This window comes from Felis catus, chromosome A2 (genome assembly GCF_018350175.1).
Source record: "Felis catus isolate Fca126 chromosome A2, F.catus_Fca126_mat1.0, whole genome shotgun sequence".
Lineage (NCBI taxonomy): Eukaryota > Metazoa > Chordata > Mammalia > Carnivora > Felidae > Felis > Felis catus.
In genome coordinates, this window is record NC_058369.1 from 166329817 (window position 1) to 166346063 (window position 16247).

Genomic DNA, 16247 nt, shown 5'->3' on the forward strand with positions numbered 1-16247 from the left:
TTTTCCATTCTCTTAAAAATGTAAACTCCACCCTTTGCTAGTGTGTCACACAAAAATAAGTGGCAGATTTAGCACGCAAATTATCTCAACCCTGATCTAATTTTTAAAATCTTTAAACTTCTTACTTCCTGAAGAATGGTCTTTTTTTTAATTTTTTTAAATGTTTTTATTTATTTTTGAGACAGAGACAGAGCATGAGCAGGGGAGGGGAAGAGAGAGAGGGAGATACAGAAACAGAAGCGGGCTCCAGGCTCCGAGCTGTCAGCACACAGCCCGACGCGGGGCTCGAACTCACGGACCGTGAGATCGTGACCTGAGCCGAAGTTGGACTCTTAACCGACTGAGCCACTCAGGTGCCCCAAGAATGGTCTTCTTGAACTGTACTTTGTGGCAAACTTTTAATAAAGGTTTACATTCTTTAACTTCCTTGCAGTGTTACTCGACTGTTCCCTTCCTGTGCGTTGCCCTTGAAGTCTGACACAAACCTAACACCCTGCGCTCTGTAAGTGACCTGACCTCTTCGCCAGGAGGCCTCTGGGCCTCTTTCCTTCTCTGCCATGCGTTTTATGGGTTTCCATCTCCGAGTGGACGTACCCATTTTCCCCAGGGACCTTTCAATATGTGGGTTCGGTCCATCTTTTATTTCAGGAAAACGCCCTTGAATTAAATTCCAAATAGTCTGTTCCGTTGTTTTATCTTTCTAGTGGCTGCATTGCTTTGCCTGTTGAACCTTCTTTGTTAGTTTCGCGAATGTCTCTGATCATTTTTATTTTCTTTTTCCCCTTGGCCCTTTATGTTCCTCCTTGTGCTTCTGGTGCTATCTTCATTGTTTAGTTTTGTAATTTTATTGTCGTTTTTGAGTTGACTTTGTCTTTTTCTCCTCTTTTCTTTCCTGAGTCTGAGGAGTCCCCACTTTGTGCCTTAATATTTCTGTATTTCTCTTCTGAGCTTCTGAGTTTCAGTTTTGATTCATGGTTATCCTTTTTTTTTAATGTATTTATTTATTTTTGAGAGAGGGAGAGAGAGAGAGAGCCAGCGGGGGAGGGGCAGAGAGAGGGAGGAGGCACAGAATCCAAAGCAGGCTCCGGGCTCCGAGCTGTCAGCACAGAGCCCAACGCGGGGCTTGAACTCATGGACCATGAAATCATGACCTGAGCGGAAGTCAAACGCTTAACTGACTGAGCCACCCAGGCGCCTTGATTCATGGCAATCTTATTTTCGCATCTAATTATATATAGTTTACATTAGATTGTCATGGTTTTCATCTGCCTTCGTTAAGCACCTTACCTGAGAGAATTATCTGAATAGAAAACGGAGCCCACTACACAAGCAGGCAGCTCAAAAGAGTTATATATCACCAATAATAACCATACTACTAAAACAATATTCCATCTTTTCATTAAGAAGAATCTGCTGGTCTAAAAAATAACACGATGGCCAAAACGAACGATACCCAGTGCTGGAATGGTTATGAGTTCCCAGCTGGTGGGAGTGAAAATGGCCCCAGTGTTTTCGAAGTTCATTCTTCTCTATTTAACAGAAACCTTGACCATGTGCGTAACAGGAAATTTCTGCTTGCTCTTCCCGTTCCCCCATTAGGGATGGGCCCCCAGAAGCTCAAGAAAGCAGTTTTCCATTCAGGGAAGACATTTTTGAGAAGCTGACAGTTGTTACGTCCTTTGATCTTCACGGGCCCGGAATTACTGAAGTGTCTAAGAAGTTACGTTTGGAGTTCCTTGATGCTCACCGTGTTATGTTTGCTTCAGGCTGAGGGCTGGGAGAGGGGGAACCAGCCGCGGGAGGAGCGCTGTGGGAGACTCCTGTGTTATGAAGAGAAGATCAAACCCCCGAAAGATGAAAACGAGCCAGGGTCTGTCTCTTCAGAAGTCCTGAGTCTGAAGGTCAGGACCAGTGGGCTGTGAAGCAATGATATGATCCAGTTCTTAAGGGAATTACTCTGGAGGAAAGTAAGACCTTCAAGAAAACATTGGTGAGCCCAGCCTGGAGTTGGTGGGGCTGGAGGAGGCACGGGAGGCCAGTGGATGGGCAGACAGATGGACAGGCTGCTGGTGGACGAAGGGGAGCAGGATGGTGGGAAAGCCAGCAACACCCGTGTTCAGAGGCTTTGCTTGGGCGTACGTGACCTTGTCGCTGGGCACTCCGACTCTCTTTGCTGTAAGTCCTTGAGAAAACAATCTGGATGTCCGTCAACTTTAGGAAAACTCCACGCTTCTTTTACCAGGACATCTAAACCCCAAGTTTCTCGAACTTCATGAGCTAGGCTCCAAAGTTCTCAGCTTGCCATTAAAAACATTTCACTGCAGAGGCTCTGTGTTCCCTGTAGGGTGATTCTGGGATGGATTTTCCCGTGTGCCCTTGAGAGGACACCGAGGCCACACGGGCTGGCCTGGGCAGTGCTGTCCTGCAGTCCACTGTTACTGCTTCTGTCCCTGTGTCTTAACAGCAGAGAGAAAACAAACTTTAGGTAGGTGATCACAGACATTGTCGCCTGTGATCCCACATCCATGGGGCAGCGCAAGGAGAAGGAGAAGTGGTTGGACACACCGTCCTACCAGGACGGACACAGGGAGAGAAACACCAGTCAGGGGACGCAGCAGCAGGGCACTCCTGACAGCTGTTGCATCCACACGACTCCTGAAACAGAATGCTACGGGCACCAGTGACAGTCACAACAAAGTTTATTGCACTGAGAGGCAAGGCCGACCGATAGGGACCAACACTCTTGATCAGAGCGCGGTCTCGAACGGGGTACAGAGTTTTCATAGCCGACTACATCGTCTTATTATCACCTGGGAACAGAACAAAGAATAGTTCCTAGGTGGAAACAGTTCAAGCAGGCCCTTGCCCCAATCCAATCAAGCGCTAATCCATCCCTTGATTGATAGGATAAGGCTGTTATCTCTTAACAAAGCTGGTATTTCTTAAGGCTACAGGTTAGCCCTACCCTTACACTTCCCCCTTTTCTTGTCCGTGAATCAATCCCTTGATTCGTCATTAGGAACTAAGGGGACATAGTTGGACTAATCAATTGATTAGGTACTAACCAATTGATAATGCATGGGCCGATAGTTAACCCGAGAAGTAACAATAGTAGTGGCCCAGCTGTGGTGAGCAGCGATGTGAGCCAGGGAGACCAAGAGTGAGACCAACTATTGCTGGCCTCCCTGGCACGTTCCCTGGCTCTAAGATTGTTCCTTACTAAGCTGGGAGGGTCTCAAATTGCTCCGGAATTGTTGGCATGAAACAGCATGCACCAACCCTGCCCTTGGAGGTCCCCTAGGGTTAAAATTGGTCACGAACCCCCAGGGCACAATGACATCATACGTTGGGAGGCCCCAAGTGTGCCCAGTATCTCAGAATGAGGAGGAAATAGATGAGCTGGTGTTGGGTTACATTTTCCTTAGGCCTCACATTGGGGGTTTGGGGTTCTAAGGAGAGTAATTAGGGGGTCAAGGTCCCATCCTGTTAGCCAGGGGGCTAGTGTCTCACAACCCCATTTGGCACAGTGGTATTGACCCTCTCCTTCACATTCATTTTTTTCTATCTGCATCTTAGCCAAATTTCACTCTAGTGCCCTATTTCCACATCCGTAATTGTTCTCCCCAATGTTCCCGAGAGCTCTTGCCCAGGTTTGCAACCCCCATTCTTCTCCTACCAGGTCACACAGGTCGAACAAGAAACAAGGCATAGTATGAGAGGCGTTAGATGTTACCACCTTCCCTGTGACAGCGTCTGAGTTCCCATTGGTATGGCCAAAAAGACAAGGGGTGCAGTTCTGCACAGTCTCCCAAGATTATACAAACCCAGACAATTATTATTCCCACATCAGTCTTATCTTTAAAGGATCTTCTGGGTGCCTTTTGACCTTCCATCGCTGTTCGTTCTCTGGTCCCGTATCAGTCCTGGGTGTTTCCGCCTCCACGCAGTTTTTCTTAACCTGACAGTGATGAATCCAGGTTCGGACACCGTCTATCTTCACGACCGTTGGTGTAGTCAGGATCACGGTGTGCGGTCCTTTCCAGCGCGGCTCCAGGGTTTTAGGCTCGTGCCTCTTGACCCAAACTAAGTCTCCTGGTTGAAAGGGGTGGGGAAGAACAGGAGGATGGGCGAAGGCATCTTTTAAGGCCTTAGTTATTTCCTTTTGTACAAGATGCAGGGCCATGAGTGAAGCCAACAAGTGGTCCTGTTCTAGCTGTTCCTTTATGTCGTCCCCTAGCCTCGGCAAGATAGGTGGAGGTCTGCCAAATAGAATTTCATAAGGGGACAATCCCTTGATAAATGGAGTACAACGCGCTCGCAAGAGGGCAAAAGGCAGAACATCAACCCAGTTTTCGCCAGTTAAGGGACAATTTGGTTAAGGTCTCCTTTACAGTCCGATTCATCCTTTCTACTTGACCTGAGCTCTGGGGTCTATATGCGCAATGTAATTTCCAGTCTATTCCCGATGCTCTGGCTAGACCCTGCGATACCTGTGCCGTGAAGGCCGGGCCATTGTCCGATCCTATGCTCAGAGGCAGCCCGAATCTAGGAATTAGTTCATTTAATAATTTTTTAACTGTCCCCTGAGCCATTTCTGATTTAGTGGGGAACGCCTCAACCCACCCGGAGAAGGTGTCCACAAAAACAAGCAGATATTTGTATCTGTATCTCCCTGGTTTAATTTCAGTAAAATCTACTTCCCAAAACTGGCCTGGCTCAGTTCCTCTATCTTTTTTAGCTTCTGAAACCTTATTTGCACCCTGATTTACTTGGGCGCAACTTACACATCTTTCAACCGTCTCCTCAATCTCTTTCCCCAGCCCTTGCGCCCTGAACTTTTTCCGCACCGATTCCGCCATCTTTGTTTTTCCCAGACGAGACCCTTGGTGGAGCAGACGCACCATGCGTTGCCCAAGTGCCGCGGGTAAGAGTATCTCACCTTCGGGATCCTGAAACCGCTTTCGTCCCGGTATCTTACTTCCTCCTTCTCTTGAAATCCACTCCAAATCTTTAGGAGTGTAATTGGGCTCTGGCAGAAGCAGGGGGTCTATCAAGATCGGTAAGGCCAAAGCACTTTTACTTTGTTAGGGCAGCTTCCCGGGCTGCCGAGTCAGCCAGGCGGTTTCCAACTGCCTCTAGGGAGTTGCCTTTTTGAGGTCCTGGGCAGTGAATGATCTCGAGTCTCGCAGGTTCCCAGATGGCTGTTAGAGGTCTAGAATTTTGGCTTTTTGATGTCCTTGCCCTCTGCCGTGAGGAGCCCTCACTCTCGATAGATGGACCTGTGCACACGTGCAGTTGCAAAGGCATAGCGGCTGTCCGTATAAATATTAACTGACTTGTTTTTACCGAGTTTCAGGGCTTTAGTTAGCACGATGAGCTCTGCACGCTGGGCTGAGGTTCCCGGGGGAAGGGTCTTTTGCCATAGAACCTCGCAGTCTGTCGTAACCGCGGCACCGGCATGCCTTTGCCCTTGAAACACAAAACTACAGCCGTCTGAAAACATGTTGAGATCAGGATCCTGTAGGGGAATGTCCGTGAGCTTGGAGCAGAGGGACAAAACTGTCGCTAAGTCTCTGGGCAAGAATGTAGAGGGGGACCTAGTCCTCCGGGCAGCAAAGTAGCTGGGTTTAAGGCTGCAGGGGCACGAAAACGTATCCGGGGCTGGTCGCGCAGCAATGCCCGATACTGGGCAATCCGAGCATTTGGTAGCCACCGTTCTGGGGGAGCCCCCAGTAAGGCCTCCACTTCATGGGGCCCCGTGCCAGACAACGTCTGTCCCAGGGTTCGTTTATCTGCGTCTTTGACTAGTAGTGTGGTGGCAGCAATCTGTCGAACGCGTGTGGGCCACCCGGAAGCAACTGGGTCTAGACTTTTGGATAAGTAGGCCACCGGTCGGGGCCAGGGTCCCAGGCGCTGAGTCAGAACTCCCTTGGCTACCCCCCCTTTCTCGGCTACAAACAAATGGAATGGCTTGGTGGGATCTGGCAAAGCCAAGGCTGGTGGGGTTATGAGAGCATCTTGTAAGGCTTGGGAGGCTTTAGTTTGAGTCTCCCCCCACGTAAAGGGCTCCGGAGACCCCTTGAGAGTGGCACACAAAGGGGCTGCCTGTTCAGCAAAGCCAGGTATCCGTAGCCTGCTGCCCCCAGGAACTCGTGAACTCGTTTGCGAGTTTTAGGCTGAGGAATATCGAGCATAGCCCAGATTCTTTGTTCACCGAGATAGCACTTACCTTTATTAAGGTTGTAACCTAAATAAGTGACCGCAGTGTGACAGATCTGCGCTTTCTTGGCTGATACTCAGTATCCCAAGAGTTCCTTGGTGGCACTCAGGCATTCTGAACGAGAGGGGACCGCCAGCAAGGTATCATCAACGTACTGCAACGGAGTTACCTGCGGTTTGGAGATCCGAAATGGTTCTAAATCCTGGTGCAGGGCTTCATTAAGAGTAGGGGAGTTTTTGAATCCCTGGGGAAGTCGCGTCCAGGTGAGCTGTCCGGCTTTTCCCTCTTCAGGATCGGTCCATTCAAATGCAAACAGTGGCTGGCTCTGTGGGGCCAGCGGGATGTGGGGCCACAAGGCATCTTTTAAGTCCAGAACTGTACGGCCTAAATTTACTTGTCGTTCAGTGGTCCATTTTCAAGTTTGGGACCCAGTCGCTCCTTGCGCCAGGGTTGCTCCTCACCTGGTGGGGCCAGGATCTTGTTTTAGAACTGAAAAGATTGTCCCAGTGTCCACCAAGAAGGTCTTAGGCTGGCCCCCCATATTAACAGTAACCAACGGCTCAGAAGGGGCCACGTCAGTCGGAATCAACCTCCATTACAGACACCTGGGGTAGCCGAGTTTTACGCTGGGCTAAGCTGGGGCAATCCTTTTTCCAGTGTCCCTCTTGCTTGCAATATGCACATTGTTTTTTTTCCTAGTGGCACTCTAACCCTTTGTCTGTCTTTTTTCTTTTTCCCAGACCAGAATTCTTTGGGCGTTTGGGGTCCCCTTCCCTCACGGGCATCCAGGACAGCCCCTACCACCCTAGTCAATTTTTTTGTCTGTCTCTCTTCCTGAGAATCCCTGTTGTTAAAAACTTTTTGGGCTATTTCCACTAACTCAGATAAATTTTTCCCTTCGAACCCATCTAATCTTTGCAATTTCTTCCGAATGTCTGGGGCTGCCTGTGAAAGGCCAGGTTTAATGCCCTTCTATTTTCAGGTGCCTCAGGGTCAATAGGGGTAAAGGTACGGTACGCTTCCATGAGCCTTTCTAAGAAGGCTGAGGGGCTCTCCTCGGTCCCCTGAACTACTTCAGTTATCTTAGATATGTTTGTGGGCCGGCGGGCGGCCACTCGGAGACCTCCCAGTAGAGTCTGGTGAGATAGGGTCAATGATTGCCTACCGTGAGGAGTGTTTGGATCCCAATCTTCAGGGTGCGAGGAAGGAAAAACTTCCTTGAGTAAGGCGGGATCCTCGGTGGGATGCCTGTTTGGCCCCATCACCAATTTCTGGGCCTCGACAAGTTTCTTCTTCCTCCGGTGCAGATGGTAAAGGGGGCGGCCGCTATAGTCCCGTCAATATTCTTATCAAGTGGACGGCCTTTCAGCAGCAAAACCTGTGTTTTAGGGAGGTGAGGGGGAAGGAAAGGTTTTAGCCGATCCAGAGGGTTTTCGATGAAGGTTCTCCATGCCTCAATGTATGGGATTTGATCTTCGTGCCTAGAATAGACCATAGCATGAACCTTCTGTACCAGAGTAAGGTCAAAGGACCCCTGCGGAGGCCATTCAACCTGAAAGCTGGTCCATTCTACCTCGCAGAGAGTTCGAAGGGCTGGCTTCTTGACATGGAAGCTGAGAATTGAGGCAGCTTTCCTATAGTCCTGGAAATGGGTTAGTATGAGACTCAGAGGGGTGGGGGTACTCTGATTTTGACCCATGACAAAAATAGGCAAAACTGAGAAGGACGCACAATCAACAGAAAGAAAACAATTAAGACAAAACCGAGAAGGACGCACAGACAATCAACGGAAAGAAAATAATTAAGACACGAAGAGAACACAAGTTCGAGATCTCGAGGCCAGTAGGCCGCAGCAGCCACATGAAAATAGGATCCTTTCTAACAAAAACCAAACCACATGGGATCCACCAGCGTCCCGGTAGGAACCCTGACTCTGGGTCTACAGCCGCGTCCGGCAGACCCTTCTTGAGTCATTCAAATGGCACACCCCAGTCCTTACCTCTCCCAATCCTGGGCCTCCTTCCAAGGGAGGAGCAATCCGAGGAAAGGGCCCTGTTTCAGACCTTTAACTTTCCCGGCCAACGCACCAAATGTTGCATCCACACGACTCCTGAAACAGAATGCTACGGGCACCAGTGACAGTCACAACAAAGTTTATCGCAATGAGAGGCAAGGGAAACTGACTGATCGGGACCGACACTCTTGACCAGAGTGGGTCTCGAACAGTCGGGGGTACAGAGTTTTTATAGCCAACCACATCGTCTTATTATCACCTGGGAACAGAACAAAGGAATAGTTCCCAGGTGGAAACAGTTCAAGCAGGCCCTTGCCCCAATCCAATCAAGGGCTAATCCAGCCCTTGATTGATAGGATAAGGCTGTTATCTCTTAACAAAGCTGTTATTTCTTAAGGCTACAGGTTAGTTCTACCCTTACACAGCATTTTTGTAATAAGAGTAAGTAGACGTGACATTAACATTAACCAGTCAGGAATTGGAGAAAACATCCCAGGATAATATGCACAATGAAAGGCCTTGAAGTCATTATAATTGTGTGTGTGTGCAAATTATAGGAAATGAGGACTGTAATATATTTCCAGGGAATGACATCTATAAGAACTTACAGCATAATCCTATTTTTTCTCAATATATGAAATTTATTGTCAAATTGGTTTCCATACAACACCCAGTGCTCATCCCAAAAGGTGCCCTCCTCAATACCCATCACCCACCCTCCCCTCCCTCCCACCCCCCATCAACCCTCAGTTTGTTCTCAGTTTTTTTTTTAATTTTTTTTTTCAACGTTTATTTATTTTTGGGACAGAGAGAGACAGAGCATGAACGGGGGAGGGGCAGAGAAAGAGGGAGACACAGAATCGGAAACAGGCTCCAGGCTCCGAGCCATCAGCCCAGAGCCCGATGCGGGGCTCGAACTCACCGACCGCGAGATCGTGACCTGGCTGAAGTCGGACGCTTAACCGACTGCGCCACCCAGGCGCCCCTGTTCTCAGTTTTTAAGAGTCTCTTATGCTTTGGCTCTCTCTCTCACTCTAACCTCTTTTTTTTCTTTTTTTTTTCCCTTCCCCTCCCCCATGGGTTTCTGTTAAGTTTCTCAGGATCCACATAAGAGTGAAACCATATGGTATCTGTCTTTCTCTGTATAACTTATTTCACTTAGCGCAACACTCTCCAGTTCTATCCACGTTGCTACAAAAGGCCATATTTCATTCTTTCTCATTGCCAAGTAGTATTCCCTTATATATATAAACCACATCTTTTTTATCCATTCGTCAGTTGACGGACACTTAGGCTCTTTCCATAATTTGGCTATTGTTGAGAGTGCTGCTATAAACATTGGGGTACAAGTGCCCCTATGCATCAGTACTCCTGCGTCCCTTGGGTAAATTCCTAGCAGTGCTATTGCTGGGTCATAGGGGAGATCTATTTTTAATTTTTTGAGGAACCTCCACACTGTTTTCCAGAGTGGCTGCACCAATTTGAGCTTAATCCTATTTTCAAGGACGTATTTGCACATGTGGGTTCGTAGACCTTAGAAGGCTGTAAGGCAAGACATAAATGGTCCTCACCTCCGTGTGTCCAGATTCCAGGTGGCTTTTCCTTTTAACTTTTGAAATATTTTTGGACACGCTTGCAATGAATATAACGTATAACCAGAAACAAAGGTGCTTGTAAATTCGAGAGCTCTGAGCTGGAGACAAGCTAACGTGCATGAGGCAGGAAGTTTCCCTATGTATTGAAAATAGACAAATTTAACAGCAATATTTGACCCCCCCCCCCAATGCCTAAAGAAGGCAAATATTCCTCCTAGAAGTTTGGCTGGAAAAGCAATGCTTTTTTTCTCCCGATGATTCGCCATCCCCCATGATTTATTAAAGTAATAAAGGCTTGTTGTGGAAACTTCCAACAAAGTGTGTTTTATTACCTTTCACGGGGTGGTCCGCACAAGGCATGCGGCTCTCCCCATCTGTCCGCTTCGGGCTCAGGGACTTCCAGAGTTCGTAGGAGGGGGGGGCTTATTCCTGTTTACTCTCCTTCCCTGCACAGCCCTGTTGATGGGTAGACGTTACTGCGTGTGATGAATTATTAATGGCAGAAGGTGCTAGACCATAAATATTCAAGGGGATACATCTGGTTTCCCTGATGCCCAATGTAGGGCAGAAAAAGTACGTTTTTACTGAATAGGACACCTTGTCAACCCCAAATCTCTGTTTGCCTGGGCCCAAGCTCCTCAAGGAGAAAAAGAATCTTCTGACACTTTACATAAAAAGTCCCGCTGAGACACACGAGTGTGTGAGGACGTGTGCAGGGTTCTGCCTGGGTAAGCGCAGGTTAGCCAACGGTTCCCACGGTGCTCCCTTAGTGGATCAGAGGCTGTTCGCGAGTCGGGTGGGGACAGAAATCTCCCCGAGACGCTTGTATTCAGCTGGAATGCAGCCTTTAAGACACCAGTTGGAGCCTCCGGAGAGGAGAGAGGAGAAGGAAGGGGATTTGCAGTTAGGGAGCATCCGGGGGTGTGTGTTGGGGGCTTGGGGGTCCCATTCTGGCTTCCACAAGGCTATTTTCTCCCAGTTTTCCACCCCAGAAAGATAACAGAATTGTCTCCGGGCTCCAGGGCACGTGTCCGGTTTAACGTGCACCTGCACAAGCAGAGGGTGGTCAGAAGAAACGAGTGTGCCAGAAAGCAGGCGTGTCCCTGGTCACCTTAGCGTCAGCTGAGACCCCTCCGTGTGACACTGAGCGGTGATGGTCATCCGCGCCTGGTCCTCCCCCAGGACCGTCACCCACTCAGTATTTCCTCACCCAGCCTTTTCCAGGCTGTGCTCCATCAAGCCCTGATCCCAGTGAATGTGAATAGATTCTGTGAGAACATAAGGGCTCCTCTGTGGCCAAATCAGTTCAGGAGACAGAGAGCAAAATGACCGAGAGTGGAGGTGGGGCAGAGAGAGAGGGAGACACAGAATCCGAAGCGGGCTCCACGCTGTCAGCACAGAGCCTGATGTGGGGCTCGAACTCACAAACTGTGAGATCATGACCTGAGCTGAAGCCGACTGAGCCACCCAGGCAGCCCCCCAGGCACGTTCTATTCTAAAGCCACCAGACCAGAGGGAAGTCACCTGCCCCCGGAGGCACGGCCCCGCCCCCTGGATCTGCCCCCGCGCCCCCAGGCTGCCAGCTTCTCTCTGGGTAGGAATAGCACCAGACCCCGAGCTTGCTTGCTTTCTTTCTTTCTTTCTTTCTTTCTTTCTTTTTTTTGAAAGTTTATTTTTTTTTGAGAGAGAGAGAGAGAGCACACAGGGGAGGGGTAGAGAGAGGGGGAGGCACAGAATCCAAAGCAGCTCCAGGCTCCAAGCTGTTAGCACAGAGCCCAACGTGGGACGCGAACCCACGAACCGTGAGATCATGAAGTGAGCCGAAGTCGGTCGCCTGACTGACTGACCCCCCCAGGCGCGCCAGGACCCTGAGCTGTCTAAAGGAGGCCGCCTCTGCTCCCTGAATTTCACTCTATCTGGTGACGGCTCATCTTCAAATATTTGAATGAGGATAGGAGTCTTGAAGGGTCTGGAAAAGACCTAGCACCGCTTACCACTTAAACCTAACAAACGTTCACATGGTTTTCTTGGTTGTGGAGCACAGAGCTTGTAAGTCCACACCCCCACACCCTCAGATGAGCCCAAACCCCCCTGGAGGAAAGTGACTGCGATCGATCAAGTAGGGGGATTTCTGTCTGCTGGGGGCGCTAGAGACAAAGAAGTGAGTTGGGGCCAGGCCCCCGAGTGAGGACTCGGGAGGATGATGGGAAAGTGGAGGAGGGCGTCCACCCAGCACAAGAGCCAGCCCCTGGTGCACTTTCTGGAAGAAGCTTAGGGGATAAATGCGGAGAAGCCATCAGAGAGCAATTATTTAGCTCCAGCTGATGACAAACTGTGTTTGCCCAAGATTTATCTAAGCACTGCAACATTCCTGACAGCCGTTAGCCTGGGGGAGGGCTTGCTCTTAGGCTAATCCACTGCCCCCGGGTAGAAACTGAGGCAGAAGCTGGAAACTGACCAAGGGAGCTGCTGGGAAGAGGAAGCAGGGCCTGGCCGGGGTGGGCCACTGACTCCCTTGTTCCTCAGGGGGCTTCAAATGGTCACCGAACGGGACAGAAAGGCTGCTGGGGGACAGGGCTTCATAAAGCTGGTGTTCACCGTGGCTTTGACCTTTGGCAATAAGAACTAATTCTGTTTTGTTTTTTTAAGTTTATTTATTCATTTTTGAGAGACAGAGGCAAGGGTGGGCAAAGAGAGAGAGAGAGAGAGAGAGAGAGAGAGAGAGAGAGGATCTCAAGCAGGCTCCGCACTATTAGCACAGAGCCCAGTACAGGGCTCAGTCCCATGAACTGTGAGATCATGACCTGAGCCGAAACCAGGAGTTGGAGGCTCAGCTGACTGAGCCCCCCAGGCGCCCCTTTATTTGACTCTTTAGTGAGTGGACCAGCAGAGCTCCAGGGAAGCTGGTCCGAAAGGGTTTGAGGAAGTACGATTGCAGGTGAGAATGGGAGTGGGGACGTGGGGTCCCCCAAAACTGGTTCGTGGCCTCTGGGGCAAAGACGCCGTAAGCCTGGGGTCGTCTCGTCCGCCCGAGCGACCATCTACCGAAGACTCCTTAAGCAGCATGAGATGCTATGGTCACGTGGGCCGCGGGCTCTCAGGACAAAGGCCCGAGGAGTGCTCCCCACCAGATGTCAACAGATCTGTAAACTGTGAGTTCGTTGTTGTAACTCCAGTGCTTGGAATGGTGCCAGGCACCTGGTACGTGCTCAGTTAACGTTTGTTGGATGAATAAATGATAGCCAGACGCCTCTCCACCCTGCAGCACCCCAAGGGAATTCTATGGTATGACTAAGCATGTGCAGAACTAAAACGTATGAGGACACACACAGCCTTGAAGCTCGGGCCGTAAGCTCAGATGTACTCAAAGTGTCACTTTAATTGCATTTCAACTGCCAAGGTACGTCTACGGTTCTAGAATTTTACCCAGGGCCATAGGGTGGGGAATGAGCCTGCCCAGGGTCCACATGACCAGTGGGACACCGTATCCGGACACCGTGACCCCTCCTGTGACACGCTGGGGGCATGGAAATCCACCTCCCTTCCCACCTATACCTGCAGGTCTCAGCCGTAGCTCCGAGCTCTTGGTCCCTGGAGGACTTGTGAAAACATACTGATGCCTCCTTTCCTCTGTCCGAGTTCAACTGTCCTTGGGTGCTGATTTCTTTTTATTTAAGGTGAGACTCACAATACATAGAATAACCATGGAAAGGGAGCGACTCAGCAACACCTACTGCAAGCCTCACCCTCATCTGGCCCCAAAACATTTTCTCTCCCCCCAAATAACACCTCGCTCCCCTTAAGCTGGTTAATCCCTGCTTCCCCTCCCCCAGCCCCTGGCAGCCAATCTTCCATCCGTATGGATTTACCTCTTGTGCGCATTTTGTACAGACGGAAGTTTCTGGTTTTGTTTTGTTTTTTTTTTTTATTCCAGTCACCCTGGTACCTAGTGGGTGACCAGCAGCATCTTGTGGTTTGATTTGCCTCTCCCTCTGGACTCAGAACGTAGGGCGAGCCATCTGTACGCCTTTCTTGTCTGTCCTCTGCCCGTTTGTGAACTGGGTTGTTTGTCATTTTGTCGTTGGCTCGTAGGAGCTCTTCAAATGTTCTGCGTATTTGCAAACAGTGTGTCCCATTCTGGGGGGTCTTTTCACTTTCTTGATAACGTCCTTCGAGGCACAGACGTTTTCGGTTTTGATCTAGCTGGATTGATCTATTTCTTGCCGTCATGTGTGCTTTGCGCACCACGTCTGAGGCCACGAAGATTCACCCCTGTGTTTCCTTCTGAGGGTTCCATAGTTTTACGTCTTACATTTAGGTCATTGACCCACCTCTAGTTAACTTTTGTATATGATGTGAGATACAGGTCCAGCTCAGTTTTGCATGTGGACATCGCGTTGTCCCAGCAGCTAGGACGTCGGTTTTTGCGTAGCTCTGCCCGGGGGGTCCTGATACGCCCAGCCTGCTGCCTGCCCGCCCCGGGAGCCCGACAGGTGCCCTCCGCCCATGCTGACCCCACTTCCTGCAATCTTTCCCGCCAACCTGTTCTGACTCCATTCCTGCGGCATGAAGGCTTTTGGAAGCTTTGGGCTCCCTCTGCTTTGAGCCTGAATACCTTCTCCCCTTTTCCTGAGCGCGGCTTTGGCTCAGGCTCCTGCTGGCGGTGAGGCTGTCCTTTGCGGGACCCCTTCTTTGCTGGACCCCTAAGCCATGGCTCCTTACCTGAGCCACCTTCTGGCATCAGTGGCTATGTTATCTGGGCCCAGTATATGGGTTTCCCCATCCAGATGGGCGCCCTCCAATTACCTACAAACGAGTCGCCCTTAGCTGATTGGAGCTAAGAATTGACCTACAAAGAGATCTTCGGTGTTAACGTGGGTTTTACCGCTCCTCGCCGCGATCTCATTTCAGCAGAATCTGTGAGGTAGGTATGGCCAGGCTTTGGTTCCACTTTGCAGGAAAGAAATGGGATGGGATTCTGACAGCGAGTTCTAGATCTGGGGACTTTGTGCTGAGCACTGAGCCCCGAGCAAGCTTTCGACCCAAAGGATCCATTAATCCGAGGGTTGCAGGGTTTGGACGAGGGCAAGCGGGCTGGACGTGCGGCCCAGGCCGGAAAAGGAGGGACACGTCTCTATGCGAAGGAGGGCCGCCCTGCAGAGTAGCGTGACTGAGCGAGCAGGGGAGTGGCACCCAGCACCACAGCTCACCCCTGACCGTAACCTGTGTTTAAGGAGCAATGACTTTATTCCCACGCGCAGCTAGAGACTCCAGCCCAGAAAGCTCGACTTGTTTTGCGGCGATGAGGTTCCACCACCGCCTTGACCTCTAATCACGCATCACCCGCTGCTCGGACAACGAAACAGGTGCCCTGCCCCGGCCGGTCGGCCTCGGCCTGCGTGCTAACACGGTACCTAGAGAGTTCTGCCCTCCTGTCCCAAATTCTTAACCCAGGGCCATGTTTAGTGAGGGGCTGCGTTGATAATTGTCCCGTCCTCCACCTGCCTTCTCCTTGGGCTCACTCACCCTTGGAAATCGGTCTATTTTTGCAAAAGGATAAAGGGCTTCTCTCACCGCGGGAAGGTAAATTGACAATATCAGTTACCCTTTCGGCTGTTCAGGACTCCGTGACATTTCTGGGAGCTGCTGCTCAATCCTGAGGGAGAATTAAAATTCTGGACAGGCGTCTCCCTGGTGCCGGAGAAACTAAACCAGACCAGCCCCCATTTGCTCAGGAGGAGGTCTGTCCTCCATCAGGGTGAGGGCGCAGGAGGAAGCACGAGCCCTGGGATCTGGCCCAGCGGCCCCAAACAGGCTCAGTGAGACACAGAATCCGAAGCAGGCTCCAGGCTCCGAGCTCTCAGCACGGAGCCCGATGCGGGGCTCGAACTCATGAACCGCAAGATCGTGACCTGAGCCAAAGTCATACGCTCAGCCGACTGAGCCCCCAGGCGCCCCGAGGGTCACGTCTTTAGATTGGCTACCTCTGTGCTCCTCCTGCATGCGTCTGGGGCTGCAGGGTTCTTTGCTGAGCGCTGTGCCTGGGGCCCGGCTCCCTGTGCACCCCCCACACAGCCCCTTGGGAGCTGTCCCGGGACCTGAGGAGTCACTGCCTCCAGCCTGGTCTCAGCTGCTGGGCACCAGAAGGCCACCGCTCCAGGGTGCCTGTGGGAAGCGGCAGCAGCGACTGAGGTGTGGGTGTGCGGGAGGCTGGGGTATCACACGGGGCTCTGGTTCCACGCGGAGAGGGCTGCAGAGAGGGCGTCACCAGGCCGAGGCTGCCAGATGGCAGGAGAACGAGGGTCTAGGCCATGGCGGGGGCAGCTCCCTGGAGATCCTCACGCCTTAGCCCCCCACCACGCCAGGATCTCCAGAAAGCTTCTTCCCCCGACGGTGAGCCTCCCACACCCTCTACTGA